This window comes from Elephas maximus, chromosome 25 (genome assembly GCF_024166365.1).
Source record: "Elephas maximus indicus isolate mEleMax1 chromosome 25, mEleMax1 primary haplotype, whole genome shotgun sequence".
In the NCBI taxonomy this organism is placed as follows: Eukaryota; Metazoa; Chordata; class Mammalia; order Proboscidea; family Elephantidae; genus Elephas; species Elephas maximus.
The window spans coordinates 62,479,842-62,499,196 of NC_064843.1; positions in this window are offsets into that span (position 1 = coordinate 62,479,842).

Genomic DNA, 19,355 nt, shown 5'->3' on the forward strand with positions numbered 1-19,355 from the left:
GTCCGTGGTATATTCAATATTCTTTGCCAACACCACAATTCAAAGGCATCAATTCTTCTTCAGTCTTTTCACATGCATATGATGCGACTGAAAAATACCATGGCTTGGGTCAGGTGCGCCTTAGTCTTCAAGGTGACATCTTTGCTCTTCGACACTTTAAAGAGGTTCTTTGCAGCAGATTTACCCAATGCAATGCGCCTTTTGATTTCTTGACTGCTGCTTCCATGGCTGTTGATTGTGGATCCAAGGAAAATGAAATCCTCAACAACTTCAATCTTTTCTCCATTTATCATGATGTTGCTCATGGGTCCAGTTGTGAGGATTTTTGTTTTCTTTATGTTGAGGTGCAATCCCTACTGACGGCTGTGGTCTTTGATCTTCATTAGTAAGTGCTTCAAGTCCTCTTCACTTTGAGCAAGCAAGGTTGTGTCATCTGCATAACGCAGGTTGTTAATGAGTCTTCCTCCAATCCTGATGCCCTGTTCTTCTTCATATAGTCCAGCTTCTCAGATTATTTGCTCAGCATACAGATTGAATAGGTATGGTGAAAGAATACAACCCTGACGCACACCTTTCCTGACTTTAAACCAATCAGTATCCCCTTGTTCTGTCTGAACAACTGCCTCTTGATCTGTGTAAAGGTTCCTCATGAGCACAATTAAGTGTTCTGGAATTCCCATTCTTCACAACGTTATCCGTAATTTGTTATGATCCACACAGTTGAATGCCTTTGCATAGTCAATAAAACACAGGTAAACATCCTTCTGGTATTCTCTTGCCTTCTTTGCCCTCCACTTTACCAAACATGATGTCCTTCTCTAGCATTTAGTCCCTCTTGATGATGTGTCTAAAGTAAGTGAGTCAAAGTCTGCAACAATATTCTGTGGCCCACAGTGTTTTAATTTTCTAATTTTTGAAAGTAGATTGCCAAGCCTTTCTTCTTAGCCTGTCTTAGTCTGGAAGCTCTGCTGAAATAGGTCCGCCATGGGTGACCCTGCTGGTATTTGAAATACCTGGGGCGTATCTTCCAGCATCATAGCAACGCAAAAGCCACGACTGTATGAGAAATTGACAGATTGATGGTAGGCCTCCTACTTTAGAGACTAGAATTATGAGATACTCACTTTCCCTTCCTTCCTCGCAGCTAGGTCAAGACCAATGCAACCCAAGGGCAGTATGCAGAACAGATTTGTAGAAAAGTTTTCAATAAAAAGAGAGGCGCATAGTGTGAAATGCCCCTTCCTGCCCACATTTGGATCTCTTGAGAATGCGCAACTTGGATTTGTAGCAGCAGTCTTGTTATCATGAGGAAAAAGGCAAAATGTTCACTGAGAGGCTAAGCCAGGGCCTTGACATCACTGAATAGCTGGATTAACTAGCCCCAGGACAACCTACCTCCAGACTTTGTGTCAGTGAGAAAACTAAGATCCACATTTTAACTGGATATTCTGTCACCCACCAAATACACTTGTATAGAAAAAGGCCCTAAAATTAATTGTGACTTAAAACAAAAGCATTTATTTTGCTCATCAATCTGGTGGTTGGTTTCGTTCAGCAAGGTTGTTCTCTCATGAGGCTGCTGTCAGGTGGCAGCTGTTGCTGGGGTCATCTTAAAGCATTTTTCACTCATATGTCTAGCACCTGGGCTGAGAAGACTCAACAGCTAGGGGTTAGAAGAGCTGGGACCCCCAAAACATCTCTCTCTCTCCCTCTTTGTTTGCTCTCTTCACATGGTGGCCTCAGGGGAGTGGAGTCAGGCTTTTCACCTGGTAGCTAAAGGCTCCCACAGAGAATGTCCCAAGAGAAACCAACCTGGCCTTTTCTAACCTACCGTTGGAAGTCACGCCGTGTCACTTTCACCACATTCTCTTCATTGAGGCGGTCACAAAGGTGGGCCCTTTTTTCAAGGAAGAATAGCATACACTTCACATTTTGATGGGAGGAATTTCAAATAACTTTTTAAAACCACCAAAAGCATTCTAGCTGGCACATTTGCATCTAGCTGACAACTCTAGACAAATATAGCATCTCTGTTTTTATCTGTGCGATGACCTGGGAGAGACACCTCACGAGACTTCTTACATCTTCCTTATTGGGAAAACTGCTCTTCTATTCAGAACCCTTATTAATCCCTCCGCCCCCTGAGAAGCTCCTCCAGAGTCCAAGACAGTCCTTGACCCCAGGGTGACTCATTCCAAATAGTAGCATAGAGCCCCCCAACAGCAACCCTTGAGGAGGAGTGAATGACCCCTACAATGCAAAGGTGATTAATTGAAAAAGGAGAACATTTTAATAACTAATGGTTTATACTTATCTCTGCCAAAGAGTGAGATTTTGTTTTCCTTAACCTTAATTGCAAGAAGCTAAACATTAATTGAATATCATTTATGATAATTCTGTCTTAGTTTGAGTTTCCCGCAAAGCTGACTCTGAAATGAGAATTTGGGTGCAAGTAGTTTCTTTGTGACATGATCCCAGGAAGCACCGTAAGGGAGTGGGAAAGTGAGACAGGGGAGAAAGGAAAACTAACATAAAACGTATTAATGAACAGGTCGTCACTAAGAATTAAGTGACTGCAGAGAGCCCATCTCTAGTTGTCCCTCTATGGGTCCAGATGGATTTTTGCTCCCATCTCCTGTTCCTCATTGACTGATGGTCATTCCAGGGCATTTACTCCCTTTCAGCTCTGGAATGCTCCACACAGAGAGACACGAGAAGGCTTTAGCACGGACAGTAGCTGTTTACAGGCGACCGCACAGTTGACCGAGGGGATATTGGCAGAGCACTGGCAGGTTCTCACCACCAGCACCTGATACAAATGTCTTTATTATAACAGACTTTCTACCACATCAAATTCTTTTTTAGAAGCAGGCAGAGTACACATTATTTTTCATAAACAAGATTCATGCATTAGAATTTATCACATATTACTTCGGAGTGTATTTAAGAAGTAAACCTTGGATTGTATAACTTGAGAAGCCACAGTGCATTTTAGCTGATTATGAAGCAAGCTAATCAAAAGCCTGAAGGAAAAACCAGTGCTCGCCGATAATAGACCCTGCTGCTAGTGAACTCATTAACCGGAACCTGATTTTCCAGGTCTCGTTTCTCTCTCCCTCCTACCAGCTGCTTGCCTGTCTCCCTGTCACTGCTCATTAACATCCATTGCAAAGGAGACCAGATCCACAGGAGTCCTTTTTTTTTTTTTTTTTAACTTGATTCAGGCCAGAATAAATTTGAAACTAGCAACTGATAATAGAATTTTGGGTTGTCTATGAATTTTGGTTTTCCATCATTCCTATTCCTCATTTATTCCGATATTCAGAATTTGCTGTAAATTCAAAAGATATCTGTTATTTTGGGCATTTTTATGGACATCAAATACTAAAAAGCAAGGATGTTATTATCAGTTAGCCGACGCCATATAATAAACCATCCCAAAATATAGTAACTTAAAACAACCACCATGTGTTTAGTCACTACTCTAGGAATAGCAATTTGGACTGGGCTCAGCTGGGTGACTCTCCCTATTTAGACTACACTCAGTTGACCTTAGCTGGGCATACTCATGTGATGGCTGTCTGCTGATTGTCAGTTGCCAGGTCAACTGGGGACTGGTTGGTATATGATGACTCTTCCAGGGTGGCATACTTCTGTTCCATGTGGTGTCTCATCCTCCAGCAGGCTGTTCACATGGCAGCTTAGCAGGATCCCAATAGCAGGGAGAGGGCCATTGCTCAAGGGCTTTTCGTCACATTTGCTACAGCCCCATTGGCCAAAGCAAGTTACATGACAAAGTCTAGAGTCAGTATGAGAGAGAACTAGCAAAATTCATGGAGACAGGGAGGCATGGACAAATTGGGGCCATAAATATAAATAATCCACCAGTGATGTCATCCGCTATGGCTTCTGAGATCTCCTTAGTTTAGGTTAAGTTATGCCAACCGTTCTGTGATGCCCAGAGAGACGTGCTCAAAAGCTGAATTTATATAACTGACATAACTGAACCGTAGGCATCTTGATCCTTGTGGTCAGCCATCTTTATAGTTCAACACAACCGCTGAATCCAAACCATATTTTTCCTCTGACCCAACTAGGTAGAGATCTGGCTGACCCTTGTGGTAAATGTTGTCTCTTCTGATGGTCATCTTGCATCATATCTTCAGCTCTTGAAAAAAATCCTAGGGTTGGAAGAGGTTTGTGCCCCTGGAGGGGAAGAACTAAAGGAGGGGAGCACTGAGGACCAAGTTCCAGGTTTCTCTCTCTTATTTTTAAACATATTTTCCCATCTCCAATCCATGCCATGTTCTCACCAGTAGAGTGGGGCCTGTTTTTGCTAAATGATCCTTCTTGTTTCAAGTGATCACAGAATAAAAGAGTAAATATAGTCTGTTCCTCACATCAGAGGAAATGAAAAAGACGACCTGATTTTATTTTTTAATTTGGATCAAAAGTCTGTCCTAAGGTGAGAATCCTGAAACCTCAGACTGAAGGTGTCAATTACATTTCTCTCTTTTTTTTATTACTTTTAATTTACAAAAGTCATACTTGTTCCTGGTAGTAAATTCCCTATCTTTCTTATCCCAGACCTCTAGTCTCCAGGCACCTACCCAAGATGAACCCCCCATTACCAGTTTCTTCTGTATTGTGTGTATGCAAGAAAACATATACAGGTGTCTATTATGCATATACTTCTGAATGAACCATATGAAATGACCACCATTCAAACAGTTTTGGCCTACAAAAGCAGCAGTTCATATCACTCAATCTATCTTTTTTAACATAAATGAAAGCATAACAAATATATTGATCTGCACCTTTTTTTTCTAACTAACTATATGTCTTAGAGGTCGTTCTACATCAGCATGTAGGACTTGGTCTTATTACTTTTCAATTTACATTTATAAGAATAAAGGCTTTGTTCTTCCCACTCCGTGGAGCTCTTGGATTGGTTTGATTTATAAAATCAGATTTGAACACCCTGGGTAGTCTTACCTCTGTGGGCAGGGGTCTTTCTTCTCTGGAGACAAACAGACCCGGTTTCAGTTCTTGACTCTGTCACTCAGTAGCTGTGTGACCTTGGGTCTCTTACTTACCCTCTCTGAACCTTAGCTTCCTCACCTGTAAAATGGTATACCCATCCCGTAGGGTTCTGATGAGAATTAAATGAAATGATTTACTTGTCACATTGTAGGCACTCAACAAACTGGCCATTTGATCCTGAAACCAACTTTGTCTTCACAGCCAAATCACTTAATGTTTTCCTAGTAGAGCTGGACCAGTGATGTTTTTTGAGTCTTGTTTGTTTTAATTTTATTTATTTTGTCATCATTGTTGACAGTATACACAGCAAAACATACATCAATTCAACCATTTCTGCCTGTACCATTTAGTGACACTGAGTACATTCTTCAAATTGTGCAACTATCCTCACCCTCCTTTTCTGAGTTGTTCCCCTCCATTAACATAAACTCACTGCCCCCTAAGGTTCCTATCCAGTCTTTCAAGTTGCTGTTGTGAATTTGATCCCTTTATAGACAGTTCTAAACTAGTGATATTTTTCAAGGAACTATGAAAAGGACAGTCTTCTGCAGGCACCCCTGCTTGCTGCATGAGGCAGGCAGATTTCTAGTTTCAGAGGTATTCATGGATTGTGATTCCTAATCTCTGATCTGGCCCTACCCCTGGCACAGAGATCTTGGCCTGAAAGGCTTCATTCCTAAAAAGTTAGAAGTCAGCAAGCAAGACAGCATATTATTCCTACTACCTTTGCAACACCACCAGATGACCTGTCTCATTCTCTTGCTTCTAATTCAATTAGCATGCTCTTTGGGCAAGTAAATAATCCACCGTCTAGGCCACACCACCTTGTGGAGCATCACAGGAGGAGCAGAGCAGGGACACAGGACAGGGATGGAAAGGAGGTGTTAAGTCAACTGGCCCTGACGCTAGGCTTCTAGGTGTTAATTTTAGAATAATGTTTTTATTTGGACTTTAAAGCACATGCTTTTTAGGAAATACTCAAGTGATGTAGAAAAGTACAGAAAAAAGAGCAAACTCTTTCTGCCTAGAAATAAAAATTTTCAACAATTGTTAAACACCATCCTCAACACCTCTCTATGCACTTACACAGATCAGAGTTTCAAAATATGGATAGATAGTGTTTTAGGGAAAAAAGATCATGCTAAATATCCTATTTGTTTACTTGTTTATTCTGTTTTCTAATCCTCCTACCTGTACCCCAACACTAGAAATTCCATGAAGGCAGGAACCTTGACTATCTTGTTCATCATTGGAATCCCAAGCCTGGTATAGTGCCTGGCACATAGCAGCTCTCAAAAAAATATTCAATGAGTGATGAAATATTTTTACTTGGATGCCCCTATTATTCTTTCTTTAGCCCTAGAGTTTAATGACTTCCCCAGGATAAATCATTGTATATCATTTTTTTCTGGGACATTCTGTTCTATAAATGTTTCCTTATTTTAGTAAAGTTTTCTATTACATCCTTGAGCATCCATTTCTTTATCCTTTTGTTCAGAAAGAGTAATTATGGCTATGTGGCTCACCTTTGTCTCCCATATCTATCCTCTTTGCAATCATCATTTGTAGTTAACTTCTCCATTTTATTTTGTGTGATGTCCTCAGGCCTCCACACCATCTCCTTGTCTTTATTTTCAGGTGCTTTTTCCCCGTGTGCATTAAGTCACATCTTCCGTAGATTTTGTGTTCCAGGACCAGTGATGCTCACAGCAAAGTTCTTTAGGTTACACTCAGTGTCGTACTCAGACTCTGGCTATCCTTCCCCAGCCCTCTTCTAGCTTCCTCTCTGAAGTTTTTCTTGAGTAGGAGACCAGATCATAGAAAACAGAAAAAGACTAGCAGCACAATGATTTTTTTTTTAGCTACCCCTCCATCTCTGGCCGCTCTATAAGCGGTAGACAACTTCTTATGGAAAGGAGGACATTCCCAACCTCTCCGCTGGCCCATCCACGATACTGGATCTCAGCCCTCCAAGATTCCTTGGATATGTTTCTCATGGTGTTGACAAATACCTTAGAAGAAATGCATATCCTTGTCAAAGTTTGAGATAGCATGTGTCAGCTCATCTGTTCTCATCTCAAGCAAGATTTCTCAGTATTTGCCAGGAATGTTTCAGGAATAGCTTGTGGTGTGATGCTGCTGCAGTTTCCAACTTCTTTCTTTTCCCAGCCAGAAGCTTTCCTATTTTCTGTGAGGTCCGAGGCAGAATTTATTCCAGTTTCCTAGTTTCCCTCTTTACGCACCCAGATTCCAGCTCTTTGCCCTTAACATGTCTCTTACTTGTAAGCTTTTCTTCAATGTTTAAAACTTTAGTTATTATAGTATTATTAGTTCTTATCCATAGGCAGTTCACTGGTCTATATTGCCTACAAAATGCCACCTCTACAAGTCTTTAGTTTGTTATGGAGTCCTGACAGCAGAAATGAGCAACCAATCCCATGGGGTGGGGTCAGAGCACTGTGAATTTCTGACTGGGTAGATTTCCTCTGGCCCGTTATTTCCAACATCACTTGGTGTACACTTTTACAACAGGGCAGGTTGGAGTAACTACTATTCAATGAATTAAAGGTGCTAAAGTTTTATATTTTATGTAGTTTCTGTTCACTTTAAATATCTGGCAATACGCATTTTAACGGATTCTGCTAACCACACATAATGACTTTCCCTATGTGCACGTTTACAGTGTGTCATTTCACACTGTGCATAAAGTAGGAGATGGTGTGAATCTTGATCTACTAAGGCTCTTGCTCAAGCAAAGATGCTGCTTGGCTTATGTAATGCAGTGATTTTAAAGCACGTCGGCAAATTTTTTTGACTTTCATCCCATCCAAAGGTGGGAGTGTCATTCCCTTTTTATTTAATATGGGCTGGCCGTTGGGAATCATTTCTAATAAATAAAATGGACTAGAAATGACTCTAAGTGACTTCTGAGCCTGGGACATAAAAAGTGGCATAGCTCCCACCTGGCTCACTCTCACTAAGGACAGTCACTCTCAGAGCCCAGCCACCATCTTGTAAGAAGGTCCAGGCACATGGAGAGGTGATGTGCAGGTGTTCCAGCTGACAGCCCCAGCTGAGGTCCCAGCCGACAGTCAGCATCAACCACCAAACATGTGAGTGAGGAGCCTTTGGATGATTCCTGCCTTCAGCCTTCTAGCTACCCCATCTAATACCAAGTGGAGCAGAGATGAGCTGCCCCTGCCAAGCCCTGCCTGGACTGTAGATTCATGAGCAAAATAAATGATGCCATTCTTTTTAAAGGAAATTTATTTTATTCAAGTTCTAAAGCAGTATAGGATAGCGATACAAAGATGTCTTCAAAAGCTGCATTATGGGTGGACCTCTCTACCACTAAGAAAGAAGAGCCAGGAGTAGAGTGCATCATTTGGACCCAGAGTCCCTGTGCTGAGAAACTCCTAGACCCAGGAGACAGAGAGCTGTGCTGGAGAGGAAACAAGAAGGCAAGAAGTTGCAGCAGAGAAACGGTGGCTGCAAAACCAGCAGACCAACACCAGACAGCGTAGTGGGCTTCCCAGCCTATGGAGCAAGGCAGCTACTGTGAGCATGCCAACCCATGGAGCAAGGGAGCCAAGCGTCTTTGGGCAGGAGGCTTACTAGCAGAGTACGGTGCCTCTGGGCACTTATTGGTGGAGGTAAAACACTTGGTAACACTTGCTCAAGCAGGGCAGAGGCGAGGCAGAGAAACCAAAGGCCAGAGAAAAGCCTGCCCACCTGAGGGCCCAGCTGAGAAGAAGCTGTCCTGGTCAAAGAACTGTATCCTGAGTAGTTCCTGATCCTGAATTGTAACCTGTTACTTCCCTAATTAACATCATCATTGTGAAAAACCAAACAAACAAAAAAGCTGTCTTATAACTTATTTTTTTCAATAAGCGAGTCCCTTGGTCTAATGAAAATGCATAAACCACTTTGTTCTAACTTGTACCTATCTACTTTGTCTGAGGAAACTGATTGCCTAATTTTTCCCTTTGCCTTATAAATATGTCTATAAATAGCCAGTACAGGGCTAATTCTGGCTGCTGGCGTTCTAACAGAGGAGCCACAATTATGTTCCTGGATGAATACTCAAATCATGATAAAATGTGCATGCCCTTAAAATTGTAATATGAGGACCCATCGAAGGGGCTAGTTCATAGCAAAGAGTTGAAGCATATTACTGTGGAAGCCATTAATATGGGATCTTCTTTCTGATTCACCCCAATGTAAATCCTTTCTTGTCTGTCCTAGGCGATAAAATGTATCTGAAAACAAAATGGCTCCAGACCGTCTTTACTTTCCTGGAGACTAATACCTTTTTTTAACATGAATTTATTCTCAGTCAACAGATTTTGTATCTCTGATGAAAGTAATCAGATTTTCACTATACTACTCTTTTTTTTTCTTTTTTAGTCTTAGGGTCCCTATGAGTCAAAACTGACTCAATGGCACCCAACAACAACAGTTTTAGTAAAATGTAAAATATTAAAATATGGTGCATTTCATACATGTTCTTTCCATAAGTTATTTGGTATGAATGAAGGGATAAGAAGAATGAAGATTGTTCCTTTGTAATTCAAAAATATTTTGATATCTGAAATCTATTCCATCTTCATGGCCTGACTCAGAGTTGTTCATGGCTATTCCTAGCATACACACACACACAACTTTGTGCAAAATAGGAAGTAGTGCCCCCCCCCCCAGCCAGGTGGGTTCAGGCTAACATATATCACATTAGTGAAATGATTGTCTTTTTGTTTTCAAGTTGTAGAAAATTTTTTATGTATTTTGGATATTAGACCCTTATCACTTTGTCATACTGTGGTGCCTTGTGTGTTACTGTGATGTTGAAAGCTGTGCCACAGATATTTCAAATACCAGCAGGGTCACACAAGTTCAACAGAGTTTCCGGGCTAAGACAAGCTAGAAGAAGGACCTGGTGATTTACTTCTAAAAAAAATAAAATAATTGTTCAGTGAAAACCTTATGAACAGCAGCGGAACACTGTCTGATATTGTGCCAGAAGATGAGCCCCTCAGGCTGGAAGGCACTCAAAATGCGACTGGGGAAAACTTGCCTTCTCAAAGTCGACCTTACTGATGTGGATGGAGGCAAGCTTTTGAGACTTTCATTTGCTGACGTGGAACAACTCAAAACGAGAAGAAACAGCTACAAACATCCATTAATAATTGGAACATGGAATGTACAAAGTATGAATCTAGGAAAATTGGAAGTCATCAAAAGTGAAATGGACTGCATAAAGATTGATATCCTAGGCAACAGTGAGCTGAAATAATAGACCAGTATTGGCCATTTTGAATTGGGCAATCATGTGGTCTACCATGCCGGGAATGACAAATCGAACAGGAATGGCATTGTATTCAACCTCCAAAAAAAATTTCAAGATCTATCCTGAAGTACGACACTGTCAGTGATAAGATAATATTCATATGCCTACAAGGAAGACCAGTTAATATGACTATTATTCAAATTTGTGCATCAAACACTAACGCCAAAGATGAAGAAAATTAAGATTTTTACCAACTTCTGCAGTCTGAGATTGATCAAACATGCAATCAGTATGCATTGATAATTACTGGTGATTGGAATGAGAAAGTTGGAAGCAAAGAAGTATTGGTAGATGGGAAATGTGGTGATAGAAATGAGGCCAGAAATCTCACGATATACTTTTGCAAGGTCAACGACTTATTCATTGCAAATGCCTTTTTTTTTTTAACAACATAAATGGAGAGTATACATGGGACCTCTCTGGGTGGAATACACAGAAATCAAATTGAGTACGTCTGTGAAGAGACAATGGAGAACCTCCATATCATCCGTCAGAACAAGGCCAGGGCCCAATTTCAGAACAGACCATCAATTGGCCATATGCAAATTCAAGTTGAAGCTGAAGAAAATTAAAACAAGTCCATGAGAGCCAAAACCCAATCTTGAGTACATCCCACCTGAATTTAGAAACCATCTTAAAAATAGATTTGATACATCAAACACTAATGACTGAAGACCAGAAGAGTTGTAGGATGACATCAAGGACATTATACATGAAGAAAGCAAAAGGTCATTAAAGAGACAGGAAAGAAAGAAACGACCAAAATGGATGTCAGAAGAGACTCTGAAACTTGCTCTTGAACGTAGAGTAGCTAAATTGAACAGAAGAAATGATCATGTAAAAGAGCTGAACAGAAGATTTCCAAGGGTGGCTTGAGAAGACAAAGTAAAGTATTACAATGAAATGTGTAAAGACCCAGAGTTAGAAAACCAAAAGGGAAGAATATGCTCAGCATTTCTCAAGCTGAAAGAACTGAAGAAAAAATTCAACCCTCAAGTTGCAATATTGAAGGATTTTATGGGCAAAATAAAGCATCAAAAGGAGATGGAAGGAATACACAGAGCCACTGTACAAAAAAGGATTGGTCAACATTTAACCATTTCAGTAGGTAGCACATGATCAAGAATTGATGGTGCTGAAGGAAGAAGTCCAAGTTGCCCTGAAGGCAGTGGCAAAATAACAAGGCCCCAGGAATTGATGGCAGACCAATTAAGACATTTCAACAAATGGATGCAACACTAGAGGTCCTCACTCGTCTATGCCAAGAAATTAAATTTGGAAGACAGCTACCTGGCCAATAGACTGGAAGAGATCCATATTTGTGCCCATTCCAAAGAAAGGTTATCCAACTGAATGCGGAAATTATGGAACAATATCATTAATATCACACGCAAGCAAAATTTTGCTGAAGATCGTTCAAAAGCAGCTGCAGCAGATATCGAGAAGGAACTGACAGAAACTCAAGCTGGATTCAAGAAGAGGACATTGAATGAGAAATATCATTGCTGATGTCAGATGAATCTTGGATGAAAGCAAAGAATACCAGAAAGATATTTACCTGTGTTTTATTGACTATGCAAAGGCATTGAACTGTGTGGGTTATTATAAATTATGGATAATGTTGAGAAGAATGGAAATTCCAGAACATTTAATTGTGCTCATGCAGAATCTGTAGAGAGACCAATAGGCAGCCATTCAAATAGAACAAGGGGATACTCTGTGGTTTAAAATCAGGGAAGATGTGCATCAGGGTCATATCCTCTCACCATACTTATTCAATCTGAATACTGAGCAAATAATCCAAGAGATGGACTATATGAAAAATAATGAGGCTTCAGGCTTCTCATTAACAACCTGTGTTATGCAGATGACACAACCTTGCTTGCTGATAAGCGAAGAGGACTTGAAGCACTTACTAATGAAGATCAAAGACCACAGCCTTCAGTAGGGATTGCACCTCAACATAAAGAAAACAAAAATCCTCACAACTGGACCCATGAGCAACATCATGATAAATGGAGAAAAGATTGAAGTTGTTGAGGATTTCATTTTCCTTGGATCCACAATCAACATGCATGGAAGCAGCAATCAAGAAATGAAAGGACATATTGCACTGGGCAGATCTTCTGCAAATGACCTCTTTAAAGTGTCCAAAAGCAAAGATCTCACTTAGAGGACTAAGGAGCACCTGACCCAAGCCATGGTGTTTTCAATTGCCTCATGTGCATGTGAATGCTGAACAACAAATAAGGAACACCAAAGAAGAACTGATGCCTTTGAATTATGGTGTTGGTGAAGAGTGTTGAATATACCATGTATGAACTGACAGAATAACAAACAAATCTGTCTTGAAAGATACTCCTTAGAAGTGAGGATGGTGAGACTTGTCTCACGTTATCAGGAGGCACCAGTCCCCAGAGAAGGACATCATCCTTGGCAGAGGGTCAGTGAAAAAGAGGAAGACCTTCAACAAGATGGATTGACACAGTGGCTGCAACAATGGGCTTCAACATAGCAAAGATTGTGAGGCAGACGTAGGACCAGGCAGTGTTTCATTGTAGCACATAGGGTCACTATGAGTCGGAACCGACTCAACAGCACCTAACAACAACATTGGATATATGGTTTCCAAAATTGTTCCCTCAATCTGTGGGTTATCTTTTCAATTTTTTGATAAAATCCTTTGATGAACAAAAGTATTTTTTTCCTTTTCTTGTCTTTTTATATAAGTGAGTTCATATAATATTTGTCCTTTTGTGATTGACTTCTCTCACTCAGCATAATGTCTTTAAGTTTCATCCATATTGTAGCATGTATCAAGATTTTGTTTCCCCTACTGGCTGAGTAGCATTCCATTTTACATATGTACCACATTTTGTGTATCCATTCATTTGCTAATGGACATTTATGTTGCTTCCAGGTTTTGGCAATTGTGACTAGTGCTGCAATGAACATTGGTGTACAAGTATCTGGTTGAATCCCTGTTTTCAATTCTTTTGGGTATAAAGCTAGGAGTGGAATTTCTAGGTCATATGGAAAAAAAATTTTTTTTTTTATGGTAGTTCTATTTTTAGTTTTTTGTGGAACTGTCACACTGTTTTCCACAACAGCTGTCCTATTTTGCACTCTCACCTGCAATGGATAAGGGTTTCAATTTCCCTACATCTTGCCAACATTTTCATTTTTTTTTTTTTTACTCTATCCATCCTGTTGTTGTTGTTCTTAGGTGCCATTGAGCCGGTTCCGACTCATAGTGACCCCATGCACAACAGAACGAAACACTGCCCGGTCCTGAACCATCCTTACAATCATTGTTATGCTTGAGCTCATTGTTGCAGCCACTATGTCAATCCACCTCGTTGAGGGTCTTTCTCTTTTCCGCTGACCCTGTACTCTGCCAAGCATGATGTCCTTCTCCAAGGACTGATCCCTCCTGACAACATGTCCAAAGTGTGTAAGACTCAGTCTCGCCATCCGTGCTTCTAAGGAGCATTCTGGTTGTACTTCTTCCAAGACAGATTTGTTCGTTCTTTTGGCAGTCCATGGTATATTCAATATTCTTCGCCAACACCACAATTCAAAGGTGTCAATTCTTCTTCGGTCTTCCTTATTCATTGTCCAGCTTTCACATGCATATGATGTGATTGAAAATACCATGACTCGGGTCAGGCGCACCTTAGTCTTCAAGGTGACATCTTTGCTCTTCAACACTTTAAAGAGGTCCTTTGCAGCAGATTTACCCAATGCAATGTGTCTTTTGATTTCTTGACTGCTGCTTCCATGGCTGTTGATTGTGGATCCAAGGAAAATGAAATCCTTGACAACTTCAATCTTTTCTCCATTTATCATGATGTTGCTCATGGGTCCAGTTGTGAGGATTTTTGTTTTCTTTATGTTGAGGTGCAATCCCTACTGAAGGCTGTGGTCTTTGATCTTCATTAATAAGTGCTTCAAGTCCTCTTCACTTTGAGCAAGCAAGGTTGTGTCATCTGCATAACACAGGTTGTTAACGAGTCTTCCTCCAATCCTGATGCCCTGTTCTTCTTCATATAGTCCAGCTTCTTCTATTATTTGCTCATCATACAGATTGCATAGGTATGTGAGTAAGAAATGATATCTCATTATGATTTTGATTTGCATCTTTCTGATGACTAATGACATTGAGCATCTTTTCATGTGTTTCGTGGCCATTTCAATGTTTTCCTTGGTGAAATGTCTATTCAAGTCCTTTGCCTATTTTGTGATTGGGTTAGTTGTCTTTTTGTTGTTAAGTCCTTTTTATGTTGTTAGATTCTCATCGGTTATATGGTTTCCAAAGATATTCTCCCAGACGGTTTTTTTTTTTTTTTTTGGTAGATTCTTTTATGAACAAAATTTTTAACTTTTATGAGGTGAGTCACTAAGATTCGGAGTAGTTTGTTATTCAGCCACGCCTAAAGTAAAGCTGGTAACTCAGTTCCTGGTGACTATCTCAGAATTTATTCAGCAATTGCCCCAACAACAGAACCACACCATTTGGGGATACTGCCTGAGAGGCCAAGGCCATGTCACAGGCAAGACATCTGAAAGTGAGTTGCAGGGATGGCATGTTCTATGCTGCCTCTGATTTTGTTTTTAATTTTGCTCTTTGATTGCAAATAATGGGAGCCACTGAGGCTCTCTCAAGTTAAGAGGACAAAGAGAAGAAGATGTTATAATAGTAAGCATGGAGCAGCAGCAGGATGCGGCCAAATAAAAATCTAAGACCAGACATGAACGGGGTAGGGCCATGTGGTGGTTGACCGTAGAGCTGTTCTTGATGCCAGGAGGCCTGGGGCTCTTAAAACCAGTCCAGTTGCTGATCACCTTGTGTGTCAGGGTAGAACTGTGCTCCATAGGGTTTTCAATGGCTAATATTTTGGAAGTAGATCACCACACCTTTCTCCCGAGGTTTCTCTGGGTGGTCTCAAGCCTTTAAACTTTTAGTTAGCATTTGAGCACATTAACTGTCTGCACCAGCCAGAGGTGGGAGCTCTTAGCAGCAGTGAAACATAGTACTAGAGCAGACTTTTGAGAGCCAGCCTGGTTCCAATCCCGGCTCCACTACATACCAGCTGTGTTCTCCTGGGCATTACTTAATGTGTCCATGCTTCACTTGTACCTTACATAAGGTTGTAATCCAAGGTCATTCACGTGATAGGTTAAAATATCATAGGTATTTTTATCTCCCTTATCTTACCATAAATGAGTTTTGCTTCTGACTCTTCCTTCTCCAACTGGTCTCCTCTGTTAACTCCCAGTTACTGCTCTTCCATTACTTCAGTTTGCACAATTGATTCATTCACTGATTGGGCAAATGTTTGCTGAGCATCTTCTATGTGCTAAGCACTATTCCAGTTCCTGGGTGTACAGAATTAAATCTATCAGACAAAAATTCTAAACCTCACTGACCTTGATTCTATCATGCCCTTTACAGCTCTGATTCTTCTGGCTGCTGCTCCTACCATTCATGGGCACGATGTCCCTGCTTCTTAGTTCAGATTCTTGAAAGAGGTACTCTGATTAGCCCAGCTTGGCTTTCCAAGTCAAGCCACAAAATGTTTCTAACCAGCTTTCTGATTGGTTCCCTAGCATCAGATGTCCACTCTGGCCCAATCAACTATGTTCTAGAAGGGGAAGTGGTATGAGGTCCAGGACATAGCCACAGGCGCAGCACAGCAATCCCTGTGATAGGGAACTCAGGGGGAAGTCCTTACAGAAGTACTTTAAGGGTGAGAAAGAACAGTATGGACTCCCATTAGAGCTTGGAGCAACCTAAGGAATGTCTTAGTCAATTTCCACATAATACAGGCCAAGGAAGGTACATGACTCCCAGAGTCTCACACAGTCTCTTAGCACATAACCAGGGCTGGGAGCCAGGGATTTGGAAGTGTATGTTGGCACTGTGTGTGTGAGGTCAGCCCACCTTGTGTTGCATAAGCTGTTGGTGCTCCTCCCATACCCTCTCAGCGCTCACCATTCCCGTGCAAGCCAGCAACTTCACAGGATGTGTTCTCTGGTCAAAGGAGTGTACTCGCCCCTCACCCAGTGATGAACAAGAGTTGGTAGATATGTACCCCAGCTTCCGTATCCCTTGGGTGGAGCAAATCAGATGTATTCCACACAGCCTCCCAGAGGTCCCCAGCAGGACTGAGCCCCAGTTACCCACACCTATAACCTTCTCATTAATGCAAACATATTGATTCTTTCCCTTCCCTGTCTCACTTCTGTTCTCTACCTGCGCTTTCTGGAGTGAATTCATTGCACTCAAATCCTTGACGAAGGGTCAGCTTCTGGAGAACTGCAAACGAAGAGAGCAATAAGAAATGTGAGCATGAACAAGAGGCCTGGATAGAGACAGAAAGAAATACAGACAATCTGTTAGGTGCAATGTTGCAAATTCTACCCCATCTGGAGCTGCAGAGAAAAGCAGGCTGCAGATGGGGAGGTAGGAGCCGGTGTGGGAGGGACTGCCTGTAAACTGGTTGCCCTGCTACCTACCATTCTTAAAGTGTTTCATTCTTCCATTTTTAATCCTACTCATTATTGAATTATTAATAATGATTTACATGACATTGATGACGTTGACTTTTTTCAGCAATCTTGACTAACTCTTTGATGAGATTAATAGAGAGTGGGACTTCAGATGTCAAGTTTTTATGAGCAAAAATGTCCAAGGCCGTCTCTAGATGGCTATTCCTGGCTGCATTCACCACGCTCTCCAGTGTCTGAAAAGCAATTGTTTAGCTGGTTAGAGAGAGCCAAGTTGAATTAAATTGACCTGCATGATACAGAAAGTAGCACTGAGCACATTTAACTAAGGGGCCTTTGAAAGAAATCTATTTTACTGTGGCTGAGTGCTGAAATTATTAATAATTTAAAGTATATGAATAATGTCAGCATCTAAAATTAAGACAGAAGGGGAGAGCATGCATGACCTTAAAAGAAAAAACTAAATGAATCTTTATTTCTTCCTGCTTTTTTCTTTTCAGAAGCATGGATTTGTCTGCTTTCAAAAGCCAGTTCATGTGCCTACATCCTGCAAAGACGAAATTTCCATTTACAGAAGACTGGCGGCCCCACTTAATCCAGACACATATATACCTAAAAGCATTTTTCTCCCAAATGTATTTACAACTCTGTAGGAAAATCTGGTGCAATTCTCTTGATTCGGGGGCATTTTAAGCCTGTCTTTAATTTCAAATAACGTATTAGAACCCCTAAGGATGAGAGGAGGTATCTGTAGGAAAGGAGGATGTCATAACAAGAAACACCCAGGGCTTCAAACTAGTTCGTTCCAGTTTAAGCCCTTGCTGATAATCTGCATTTCTGCCCCCGGCATACTGAATCAGAATCTCTAGTTTAACAAGATCCCCAGGTGATTCTTATGTACAGTAAATTCTGAGAACCACTGACATAAGAATCACCTGAAGATCTTACGGAACCCCCCCCCCCCCCGGTGGCATAGTGGTTAAGTACTATGGCTGGTAACCAAAAGGTTGGGAGTTCGAATCCATCAGGTGCTCCCTGGAAACTCTATGGGGCAGTTCTACTCTGCCCTTTGGGGTCAGTATGAGTTGAAATCAACAGGACAGCAATGGGTTTTTTTTTTTTTTTTTGGTTTGGGGATCTTGTTAAACTGTAGATTTTGATTCAGTATATCTGGGGTGGAAATGCAAATCCTCAGCAGGGGTTTGAACTGGAAGGAATGGGTTGGATGCTTTCACTCAGGCTTCTGGTTGAACTTATTAACTCAGATGTGGAGTTTGAGCTTTCTCACCACTTAGGCGATGAATGAACCAAACCAAAAAAACTAAACCCACGGCAGTCGGGCCGATTCCGATTCATAGCTACCCTATAGGACAGAGTAGAACTGCCCCATAGGGTTTGCAAGGCTGTAAATCTTTAAGGGAGCAGACTGCCACATCTTTCTCCCAGGGAGCAGCTGGTGGGTTCAAACCGCCGACCTTTTGGTACCAGTTTATGTTAAAAACTCTCTGCACCCTGCCAGTCCTGCCTTGTGACTCTCAGAGCTGTGGTTGTGGTCCGAGCAAAGCCGGACTGCCCGTGGAAATGGTTCCTCTCATAGACTTTGCCCAAAGCAAATGCTCCCTGGCAAAGGCAGCAATTTTTTCCTCTTCAAAAGGACCTTTATGTACTAAGTCGCTCCCACCTACTGTGAGCGTAAATTATTCATCGGTGATACGGCCTGTGTCTACGCCTGTGTCTACGACTTTGATCCTTTCCTTTCGCTGGATGCCACAGGAGCATGATAAAGCGGGTGTGCTACCAGAGCGCCTTTGATCTTCTACTTGCGAATGACATTTGACGGTGGAACATCTGAGCTCCCTCAGTAGCGGCAGGGTGGGTCCAAAGGGACCAGATTTAGGGGTTCTAAGGTGTCCATCTCCTGGCATCAAACTGTCTTCAAGACAAAATGAGACGGGACAGAAATAGCCCACTTCTTCCCCAACAGCGACTGTGGACACAATGATTAACAGGCACCCCTAGCTGCTCTCTCCAGCGGACAGGAGAGGACTCAGTAACTCAGGGACAGTTCTCACCCGGAACCTGTTTCAGAAGAATTACATAATTGAGGTCTTCTGCTATGGGGTTTCAGAATAAATCAAAATCATCCAGGGAGGAAAGGATGGATAAATGAGGGACAGGCCCCCCAGATTGTTTCCTCCTTCTTGCAGGGTAAAAATGGCTTCTCCTTGTAAAAGGGAATAAAATGTAGGGTACAGAGACTGCTGCAAAGAATGAAGAGGGGAGGTCTGCATTTCTCACCAGGCAGAAATTATGCCTCCCTGCCGTTTGTCATCCAGCTCTTCACGCCTGCCGATTGTGTGGTATTGAATCTGCAGGCACTCACGGTATGGAGACCAAGGACAGTGGACCCCCTTTGAGAGCAGCAGCGTAAACCACTTTGCATTAAGAAGGAATAATA